This window comes from Oratosquilla oratoria, chromosome 2, assembly GCF_046742065.1.
Source record: "Oratosquilla oratoria isolate Oo_2021 chromosome 2, ASM4674206v1, whole genome shotgun sequence".
NCBI classification, from domain to species: Eukaryota; Metazoa; Arthropoda; class Malacostraca; order Stomatopoda; family Squillidae; genus Oratosquilla; species Oratosquilla oratoria.
In genome coordinates this window covers 25733520-25743556 of record NC_134778.1, presented here as the reverse complement: position 1 = coordinate 25743556, position 10037 = coordinate 25733520, and the positions used below count along the sequence as shown (strand labels likewise).

The 10037-nt window shown below is 56.5% G+C and overlaps 1 pseudogene; it reads left to right on the top strand.

Annotated features, from left to right (window-relative positions):
• Nucleotides 1-561: 561 nt before the first annotated feature.
• LOC143041166 (large subunit ribosomal RNA) lies at nt 562-8595 on the top strand (annotated as a pseudogene).
• The last annotated feature ends 1442 nt before the right edge of the window (nt 8596-10037 follow it).

Below are 10037 nucleotides of genomic sequence, written 5' to 3'. Positions count from 1 at the left end.
TCCTTTAGAAGACCAACAACTGTCTTGTAACTGGTACTGGCGTGTGTCAGTCCTTGAACCACGTTTTTATCAGGACCTTTTAATAGTGACAATAAATATATCAGCTTGCTAATTACCGGCAAATCTGTGTCATCTATCTGTGATGAAAGCTGGTTCCAGAAACTCTACCACTGGGTAATTTCACCATTAGATTTTGGTAATTCTAACTGGGAAGTTTTGCATGAACTGAAGATGTGCTGATACTTGCAAATTCGGTGGAATCCTTATCTGGTACTGACATTTCCTGTAGTTGGTCAGCAAAACGTCTTCTTGTTATATAGCCCTCTGCCTTGCTGCATCTGCCTGATCAAGGTAATCTTCTAATAGGTTAGGATCGAGTTCTAATTCTACCTGACCTTGAATTTCTTCTAGCTTGGACAACCTTTTATCAAACTCCTCTAATGCTTCTATTAGCTCACTAGCGGTAGCAGGTGGATCTCTTATTAGTAAAACGTCTATCCTCTTACTAGCCCTAGTCTACCACCCTTCTGCGGCTTTCTTAGCCTTCGGAAGCTGCGCCCTCTTATCTATTTAAGTGGATGACATTTGCTTAATAAGCAGAGGAAAAGAAACCAACAGGGATTCCCCCAGTAAGGGCGACTGAACGGGGAGGAGCCCATCGCGGAACCTCGCGCGCCTCGCCGGCTGCGTCTGAGGAATGTCGCGTTCCGGAGGGGCCTTCTCCGACCCCCCCCCCCGCCCAAAGTCCGCTTTAACGCGGCCAATGCCCACGGAGGGTGCGAGGCCCGTACAGGGATTAGGAGTCGGGCGGTTGGACGGCCCCGTCCGTAGAGTCGGGTTGCCTACTAACGCAGCCCAAAGCAGGTGGTAAACTCCATCCAAGGCTAAATATGACCACGAGACCGATAGCGAACAAGTACCGTGAGGGAAAGTTGAAAAGAACTTTGAAGAGAGAGTTCAAGAGTGCGTGAAACCGTTAAGAGGAAAACGGGTGGAACCTAGAAGGTCGAACGGGGGGATTCAGTCCGACGGCGTCGGAGTGCAGTGGTGTGGCGACCCTTTTACCCGGGGCGCTCCCGCTGCTCGACCGGTGCCGACGGGCGTATTTCCCTCTTAGTAGGACGCCGCGACCCGTTGTGGGGTTGCCGAAGGCCCGGGTGGGCGGAACCATCACCACGAGATGGGGAACCCTCGGTGACCTGGCCGACCCCGCGACGGTCGTAACCGCAAGTGCCCGCCCGCCAACTCGTCTCGGGTCGGCGGGCACCTCCTTCGCCGGGGCAGCGGCGCTTTTTAGCGGCGTGTAGGTCGGCGATCCACCCGACCCGTCTTGAAACATGGACCAAGGAGTCTAACATGTGTGCGAGTCATTGGGCGCACTAAACCCAAAGGCGAAATGAAAGTGAAGGGCCTCCCCCGAGGGGGCCCGAGGGCTGATTCGCCTCGCGGCTGGCGCAAGCTCGGGACTTGCACACCCCACCGTGGGTGGTCAGTACCAAGAGCAGACATGTTGGGACCCGAAAGATGGTGAACTATGCCTGGCCAGGACGAAGCCAGAGGAAACTCTGGTGGAGGTCCATAGCGATTCTGACGTGCAAATCGATCGTCGGAGCTGGGTATAGGGGCGAAAGACTAATCGAACCATCTAGTAGCTGGTTCCCTCCGAAGTTTCCCTCAGGATAGCTGGTGCTCGCTACAGAGTTTCATCCGGTAAAGCGAATGATTAGAGGTCTTGGGGACGAAACGTCCTCAACCTATTCTCAAACTTTAAATGGGTGAGAGGTCGTACTTGCTTGACTGAAGCCTCGACAGTGGATCTGGAGTACCTAGTAGGCCATTTTTGGTAAGCAGAACTGGCGCTGTGGGATGAACCAAACGTCGAGTTAAGGGGCCTAAATGGACGCTCATCAGATCCCATGAAAGGTGTTGGTTGCTATAGGCAGCAGGACGGTGGCCATGGAAGTCGGAATCCGCTAAGGAGTGTGTAACAACTCACCTGCCGAAGCAACTAGCCTTGAAAATGGATGGCGCTCAAGCGTCCTCCCGATACTCGACCGTCGGGGCAGTACCGGCCGACCAGGTTCTCGAAGCTCCGACAAGTAGGAGGGTTGCAGCGGTGAGCGTAGAAGGAGTCCGACGCGAGCCGGTCTGGAGCCGCCGTTGGTGCAGATCTTGGTGGTAGTAGCAAATACTCGAGCGAGATCCTTGAGGGCTGAAGTGGAGAAGGGTTCCATGTGAACATCAGTTGAACATGGTGAGGTCGATCATAAGCCCAAGGAGAAATCCGCCTTCCAGAGTCCCGCCGTGCCGAACAACGAGTTGGCTCTGGCCGGGGAGCGGGGCTTTAAGGAGGGCTTTCGGGCGGGGAAAGGGTCGTCGGTCTGCCGGTCGGCGTCGGTGTTGGTAGGCGGAGGGGGGAGTGGGGCGTTTTTACACTCCCTTTGAGCCAACGTAAGTCCATCCTCACCGTGCCAGATAGACAGACAGACAGCGCCGGCCAGATAGGCAGGCAGGCAGCCAGCCAGCCAGCCAGCAGCGGCCCCGGTACCCATCCAGCCACCCAGCCACCCAGCCACCCCCGGCCATGCCTCTTCCTCCCCAGCCAGCAAGCAGGGGAGGAGGCGAGTGTGACCAACCGCACTCACTCGCACGCGGTCTATGCGGCCGGAAGGTTGTGGGCGAAAAAGAATCCGGTTCTTATTCCGGAACCTCCACCCGGAGACGGTGTTACCCCTCGCCTAAATGTACTCCTGGCGACAGGAGGAAAACTGCTGCTGCCGGCCCCGGTCCAGGGAAGAGTTTTCTTTTCTGCTTAAGAGGTCTTGGCTCTGGAAGCTACTTGCAAGGCGAGAGGGCCTTATCAAACCCGTAGAGCGTCGCAGGTCTTGCGGCGCCCTGAGTACCGCGATCTTTTGCCGGTCCCTGAAGCAGCGGGGGAAGGGGTCAAATTTTCGGGGGAGCCAGTACCCATATCCGCAGCAGGTCTCCAAGGTGAATAGCCTCTAGTCGATAGAATAATGTAGGTAAGGGAAGTCGGCAAGTTAGATCCGTAACTTCGGGAAAAGGATTGGCTCTGAGGGTTGGGCCAGTCGGGCCTGTGGGGGAAGCGGGCACGGGCTCGCCGTCTGGACTGGGCGAGGCCTCCTTGCCGCCCATCCGCCGTCCTCACGGACGGTCGCGGCGGCTCGGTCGGGGCCAGCCGAGCCCGAACCAGATTGGCGTCCCTTCCATGGAACTTGCAGGCTAACACGGGCGGGGCCTCGTCGCCCCGTAACGCTTCGGCTGGCGCTCAGCGACCGACTCAGAACTGGCACGGACTAGGGGAATCCGACTGTCTAATTAAAACAAAGCATTGCGATGGCCGTAGCCGGTGTTGACGCAATGTAATTTCTGCCCAGTGCTCTGAATATCAAAGTGAAGAAATTCAACCAAGCGCGGGTAAACGGCGGGAGTAACTATGACCCTCTGGGAGTAACTATGACGTCTTAAAGACCTTTCGGTCATAGTATCAGTGTGGCCTCCTAGTGGCACTCCCGGGATACGCTTGGAAGGTATCATCTGGTCTGCCCACCCAGATAGCCCCCAAGTAGGCTAACAGCACTTAGCAAGGTACTGTTGAGGTTGACAACAATATAACGTCAAGCGTTCCTAGTCCGGTGGACACGGAACAGAGCGCACGGATCAACCCCGGTGAGCTTGGGTATCGGCAGGTACGAGTAGCACAGTGGAACTGCATTTTGGTTAATCCCGCGCAGAACTGCTGTGCTATTTCGGAAGGTGGCAATCGTCAGAAGCGCAAAACAATACTTATCCGTGTATTGGTGACCGGCCTCTATCACGAGCCACTACTTCTGACCCCAAGTGGAGGATCCTCCTACTGAGACCTCCAGTTTTTAATTTTTAATCTCCCAAGAAGATTGGGAATGGACGTACTGCCTGAGGGAGGTGACCAACACTCCTGCCCGGAGTGTGGTCGCCTCTTTAAGACGAAAACGGGGTTGGGGGTGCACCGCAAGCATGCACACCAAGCCTCGTTCGAAGGGGCTGCCTTGGCCGCTGCCACCAATAAGGTCAAGGCAAGGTGGGACGCTGAGGAGTTCCACCTAATAGCGCAGGAGGAGGCCTCGATAATCCTGCGTGAAGGGGCAGTGAGGAACATCAACCAAAGGTTGATGGGAGTCGTCCCCTCAAGGGCCCTTGACGCGATCAAGGGCCTGAGGAGGAAGCCGGAATACAAGGCGGCAGTTCAGCGTCTAGTCAACGCTGACCCGTCCTCGTCCGGCACGCCTACCTCGCCCCCCCCCCTTCCCCGACTCTTCCTGGAACAGCTGGGGAAGAGGAACAGGAGGAGGGGGTAATTAGCGATTCCGACCTTCTGACTGCGTTACTAGCCTCAGCTAGGGCCAACCTGTCCAAGGGGAAGGAGGATTCGCATCTCCCAGTTAGTGGACTCTGGGCTGCCTTGGTAGCTCTAGAGAGAGGGGAAGAAGCCAATGGATTTCTCGAGGAGCACGCAACAGTCTTCTTTGGGGCATTGCACGTTGCGTCGCACGGACGGGAAACAATATCTTCATCCCGTCCCCGACCCAGGAAGCAGAAGACCCTCTCTCGAAGAGGTATAAAAAAACAGGAGTACCGGCGGATACAGAGACTGTATAAGTCTGACAGGAGACAGGCTGCCAGATCTATTCTCTCCGGAGAATGGAGAAGGCAGCTGACAATCCCTCCCACTTAGGACTCCCTTGCGTTCTGGGCCCCCTTTTTCGAGCAGGCCAGGAAGCCTGATGCTAGGCAGGTAACGCCAGTCGGCCCGAGGATACCCAGAATTATTTCCCCCTTTACAGCTGACATGGTCTCCACCACCATCAGGAAGACCAAGGAATCCGCCCCGGGTCCTGACGGGGTTAAGAAGGATTCCTTATCCCGTATCGACCCAAATCTCCTGTCGGCCTTATACAATCTCTGGATTGCGGCCGGCCATATGCCACGTCATGCAAGACCGGTGCGTGTGACGTTGATGCCCAAGGTGCCATGATCGACCAACCCGGGAGACTTTCGGCCTATCGCGGTGGCCTCCTTGGTTGTGTGAACTATGCACAAAATCCTTGCTTCGAGAATGAGCTCTCTGCCTATCAGTGAGCGTCAGGTGGCCTTTCGGCCAGTAGACGGCTGCCTGACGAACGTTTGCTTGGTCTCGGGGCTCATTTCCGAAGCGAGGGAAGGGCACACCCCTTTATCCATGGCGTTTTTAGATGTGCGCAAGGCCTTCGACACGGTGTCCCGCGAGACGGTAGTGAGGGCCGTGAAACGACTGGGAGTCCCGGATCTTTTTGCCAAATACATCCAGTCTTCTCTTGCCGAATTGAAGTTGGATCTATTAGGCACCGAGGTCATGTCGGGAGCAGGTGTTAAGCAAGGAGACCCTCTCTCACCACTGTGTTTTAACGCAGTGATGGATGAGGAGCTCTCCGGGCTTGACCTTGAGCTCGGGGTGACTATCTGGGATCAGCGTGTTTCTCACCTTGCTTTCGCTAACGACCTCATTATCGTCGCGCGAACACCAGCTGGGCTCAATTCCCAGCTCAAGAGGGTCGAAGGCGCCTTGCTGGCGGCTGGCCTCTACCTCAACCCGTCCAAGTGCGCCTCCCTGGTGCTACTTGTTGATGGCAAGAGGAAAAGGTTGGTCGTTGACAACCGACCTACCATCTTTGTCGGCGGTACGTCCATCAACGCCATGGATATTGGGGCCACATATAAGTATCTGTGGGTCCCAGTCGGGGCTAGGGGTGTTGTGAAGAACAGTGCCACTATCCTCGACGAGCCCCTTGAATACTTATCCAAGGCCCCCCTCAAGCCACAACAGAAAATGTATGTGCTAAGAGTCAACCTTCTTCCTGGACTCCTTCACCGTCTCGTTTTGGGAAAGGACACCCTAACTCAACTCGAGATGTGGGATCGAGACGTAAGGAAGACAGTGCGGACCTGGGTACGCCTACCTAGCGACGTAACGCTCGGGTATTTCTACGCGCCAGTATCTGCCGGAGGTCTGGGACTGTTGTGCCTCAGGATGGCAGTCCCGCTTCTTAGGGGCAACCGCTTCGGCAGGCTCGAGCTGTCGGAGGACCCAGTTATCGAGGCCATGGTGAAGACCCAGTTCTTCACCCAGCACCGGGAGAAGTTCCCTGGTGGTGTCACCTACCAGGACACTTTAATCCGGAGCAAGAAAGAGGCTATCGCTTTCTGGACCAACCGACTTCACGAGTCTGTCGATGGGGCTGGCCTGAGAGAGGCGGAGCTTGAGCCTAAGGTGTACTCCTGGGTGTCCGACGGGACTATGGCGCTACCCGGTAGCATGTACGTCGATGCTGTGAAGCTCCGCGTGAACGCCTTACCCACCAAGGTGAGGTGCTCACGTGGGTCGGCTCGACAGGGGCCTGACGCCCAGGGAAGTGTGCGGTGTGATAAGGGGTGTGCTAGACCGGAGACGCTTGGGCATGTGTTGCAGGTCTGCTCCGCCGGCTACGGAGCTAGGATCGCTCACCATGATTTCGTGGTCGATCGCCTGGCTACTCTGCTATCTGAGCGGCATGATATTGACAAAGTACTTGTTGAGCCCTACCTCAGAGTACCTGCAGGGCTGAGGAAGCCTGACCTGGTGGTCAAACAAGGAAATGTCGTACATATCACTGACGCCTAGATAACCACAGACGCTGGGTCCACCTCTCTGAGCACTGCACACGACCTGAAAAGGCGTTACTACGACTCTGATCCCCTCAAGAGGGAGGCCGCGAGGAAGGTCGGGTTAGCCGAAGCCGATGGCCCGGGGGGTACTGGTAGAGTCTTCGTGTCCACAGCCACATTTAGCTGGCGTGGGTGTGTGGCGCGGGAATCTGCCAATACACTCCGGGCGTTAGGTACAACCGAGAGTCAGATGAAGTTCCTCGCTATGAGTGTGGTCCGCGCGGGGTCTCCATTTGGAGAACCTGGCGGCGGACCACCGGCGGGGGACATCATCCGACCTGAGGGTAGATGGCGCCCGTACCTCCTCGCGGTTACTGGCCTAGGACTTTTCATGAGGTACCTGTACCCTTCTCCTTGTTGACCTATCCACTCTTTTCTGCAAATAGCTCCTACTGCTTTTACTCTGTCACCTTTCTTCCCCTATCAACCCGTTGGTTTTTTTTTTAATCTCTCGTTTACCCCCTCCCTGCGAGGGGATATATTTTGTTTTTTATCTTATTGAGTTATGGAAGTAAATTATTTATATTTATGTTTATGGAGGCACTCAATGGGAGGTCCTATGATGCTAGGGTCAGCCCCAAATGGTTAAGCATCCATGTAAAAATGCGAATAAAAATCGAGTCGAGCCTTTATGGCCTTCTCACCCCCACTCGGTCTTCCGGCCTGCTCTTCAGCGTAGGAGAGGCTGGGTCCGGCGGGAAAAAAAAAAAAATGCCTCATCTAATTAGTGAGGCGCATGAATGGATTAACGAGATTCCCACTGTCCCTATCTACTATCTAGTGAATCCACAGGCAGGGGAACGGGCCTGCAAGACACAGCGGGGAAAGAAGACCCTGTGGAGCTTGACTCTAGTCTGATTTTGTAGAGAGACATGAGAGGTGTAGCATAAGTGGGAGGGGTAAACCCCGACAGTGAAATGCCACTACTTTCATCGTTTCTTTACTTACTCGGTGAGATGGAAGCGGACCCCCGCGGTCCTTCTTCTAGTCTTAAGCGGCCGGCTTCGCGTCGGCCGCGATCCGCTCCGAGGACATTATCAGGCGGGGAGTTTGACTGGGGCGGTACATCTGTCAAACGATAACGCAGGTGTCCTAAGGCCAGCTCAGCGAGGACAGAAACCTCGCGTAGAGCAAAAGGGCAAATGCTGGCTTGATCCTGATTTTCAGTACGAATACGGACCGCGAAAGCGTGGCCTATTGATCCTTTTCACTTTAAGAGTTTTAAGCAAGAGGTGTCAGAAAAGTTACCACAGGGAATAACTGGCTTGTGGCGGCCAAGCGTTCATAGCAACGTCGCTTTTTGATCCTTCGATGTCGGCTCTTCCTTTCATTGTGAAGCAGAATTCACCAAGCGTCGGATTGTTCACCCGTTTAAAGGGAACGTGAGCTGGGTTTAGACCGTCGCGAGACAGGTTAGTTTTACCCTACTGTTGACTCGTCGTTGCGATAGTAATCCTGCTCAGTACGAGAGGAACCGCAGGTTCGGACATTTGGTACACGTACTTCGTCGAGTAGCCAGTGGTGCGAAGCTACCATCCGTGGGATTATGCCTGAACACCTCTAAGGTAGAATCCCGTCTAGTCAAGGCAACGATATCGTGTGTGGCCTGCCTGCATTGGGAGGCAAGATATTAGGATCCGCATCCGCGGCCTGTCCAGCCCATGGAAGGGGAAGAGCTCGGCAGCCACAGGGAAGGCCGGGGCCGTCCCTTCCTGAACGCTGTAATGCCCAGATGCAATGCTGCCATGCCAAACCGTCTGAAGACGACTTACGTATCAGCCGGGGTGTCGTACCTGATAGAGCAGCCATCACACTGCGATCCATTGAGACTCCTCCCCTGACTGGAGGGTTTGTCTGCGCCAAGACAGACTAGCCCTCCCTCCGGAGGTCAATGGGAGGAAGGAAGGAACAGGGGGAAGCGGAAGTCTGCCCCGCTCCCTATTTTTTTTTTTTTTTTTTTTTTTTTTTTTTTTTTTTTTTTTTTTGCTAAGTTGAGAAGGTACATAGCTATCCCACGGCAACACTTGTCGCAGGGCGTGCGCGCTCGGCTAAGTCCCCGGCAGGGGCCGGCCGTTTGTTGAGTGTGACCGCGGTCCACAGGGCCGATTTCCGCGACAACGAGGTCCCCCGGAGAACTTAACTTGAAGTTGCTCTGAACCTTTGCCTTAGCGACCGCTTATTGTGAGGCAAAGACGTTAGCTTTGAGCCAGGCAGGCCGTGCAAAAGGTACTACGCCAGCTCATTCTCTCTCCTAATTTCAGCGAGCCTTTATTATTATATGCAGATCGATAGCTGGTCCACGGTGGACGCGCCACGGTGGCCGGGGGTGTGGGAGGTGCCCAACTTCTTTCGGCCGAAGTGCCCCGGCCACAGACCGTTGCGGAGCACCCCGCGAAAGGTTTAGGTGATGTCGGCCGACTGCTGATCCACGGTGGTCGGGGCCGGGAGTGGTGGGGTGCCCACTTCTTTCGGCCGACGTCCCACGGCCGCGGACCGTGGCGGAGCACCCCTTCGGACGGGCTAAGTGATGTCGGCCGACTGCTGTTGTCTGTCCACGGTGGCCGGGGGTGGGGGTGCCCACTTCTTTCGGCCGATGTACCCCAGGTACCGACATGCCCCGGCCACAGACCGTGGCGGAGCACCGCTTCGGACGGGCTAATTGATGCCGGCCGACTGCTGTTGTCTGTTCACGGTGGCCGGGGGGTGGGGTGCCCACTTCTTTCAGCCGACGTGCCCCGGGCGCGGACCGTGGCGGAGCACCCTGCGGACGGGCTAAGTGATGTCGGCCGACTCCTGATCCACGGTGGCCAGGGCCGGGAGTGGTGGGGTGCCCACTTCTTTCGGATGAGGTGCCCCGGCCCGTCCCTGCCGCCGACCGTGGCGGAGCACCCCTTCGGACGGGCTAGGTGATGTCGGCCGACTACTGCTGTCTGTCCACGGTGGCCGGGGGTGGGGTGCCCACTTTCTACGGCAGACGTGCCCCGGTCGCGGACCGTGGCGGAGCACCCTTTTCGGACGCGCTAAGTGATGTCGGCCGACTGCTGATCCACGGGGGCCAGGGCCGGGAGTGGTGGGGTGCCCACTTCTTTCGGACGAGGTGAACCGGCCCGTCCCGGCCCCGGACCGTGGCGGAGCACCCCTTCGGACGGGCTAAATGATGTCGGCCGACTGCTGTTGCCTGTCCACGGTGGCCGGGGGTGGGGTGCCCACTTCTTTCGGCCGACGTGCCCCGGACGGCCCGGCCCGTCCCCGTCCGCGGACCGTGTCGGAGCACCCCGCGGACGCGGAAGAGAGCT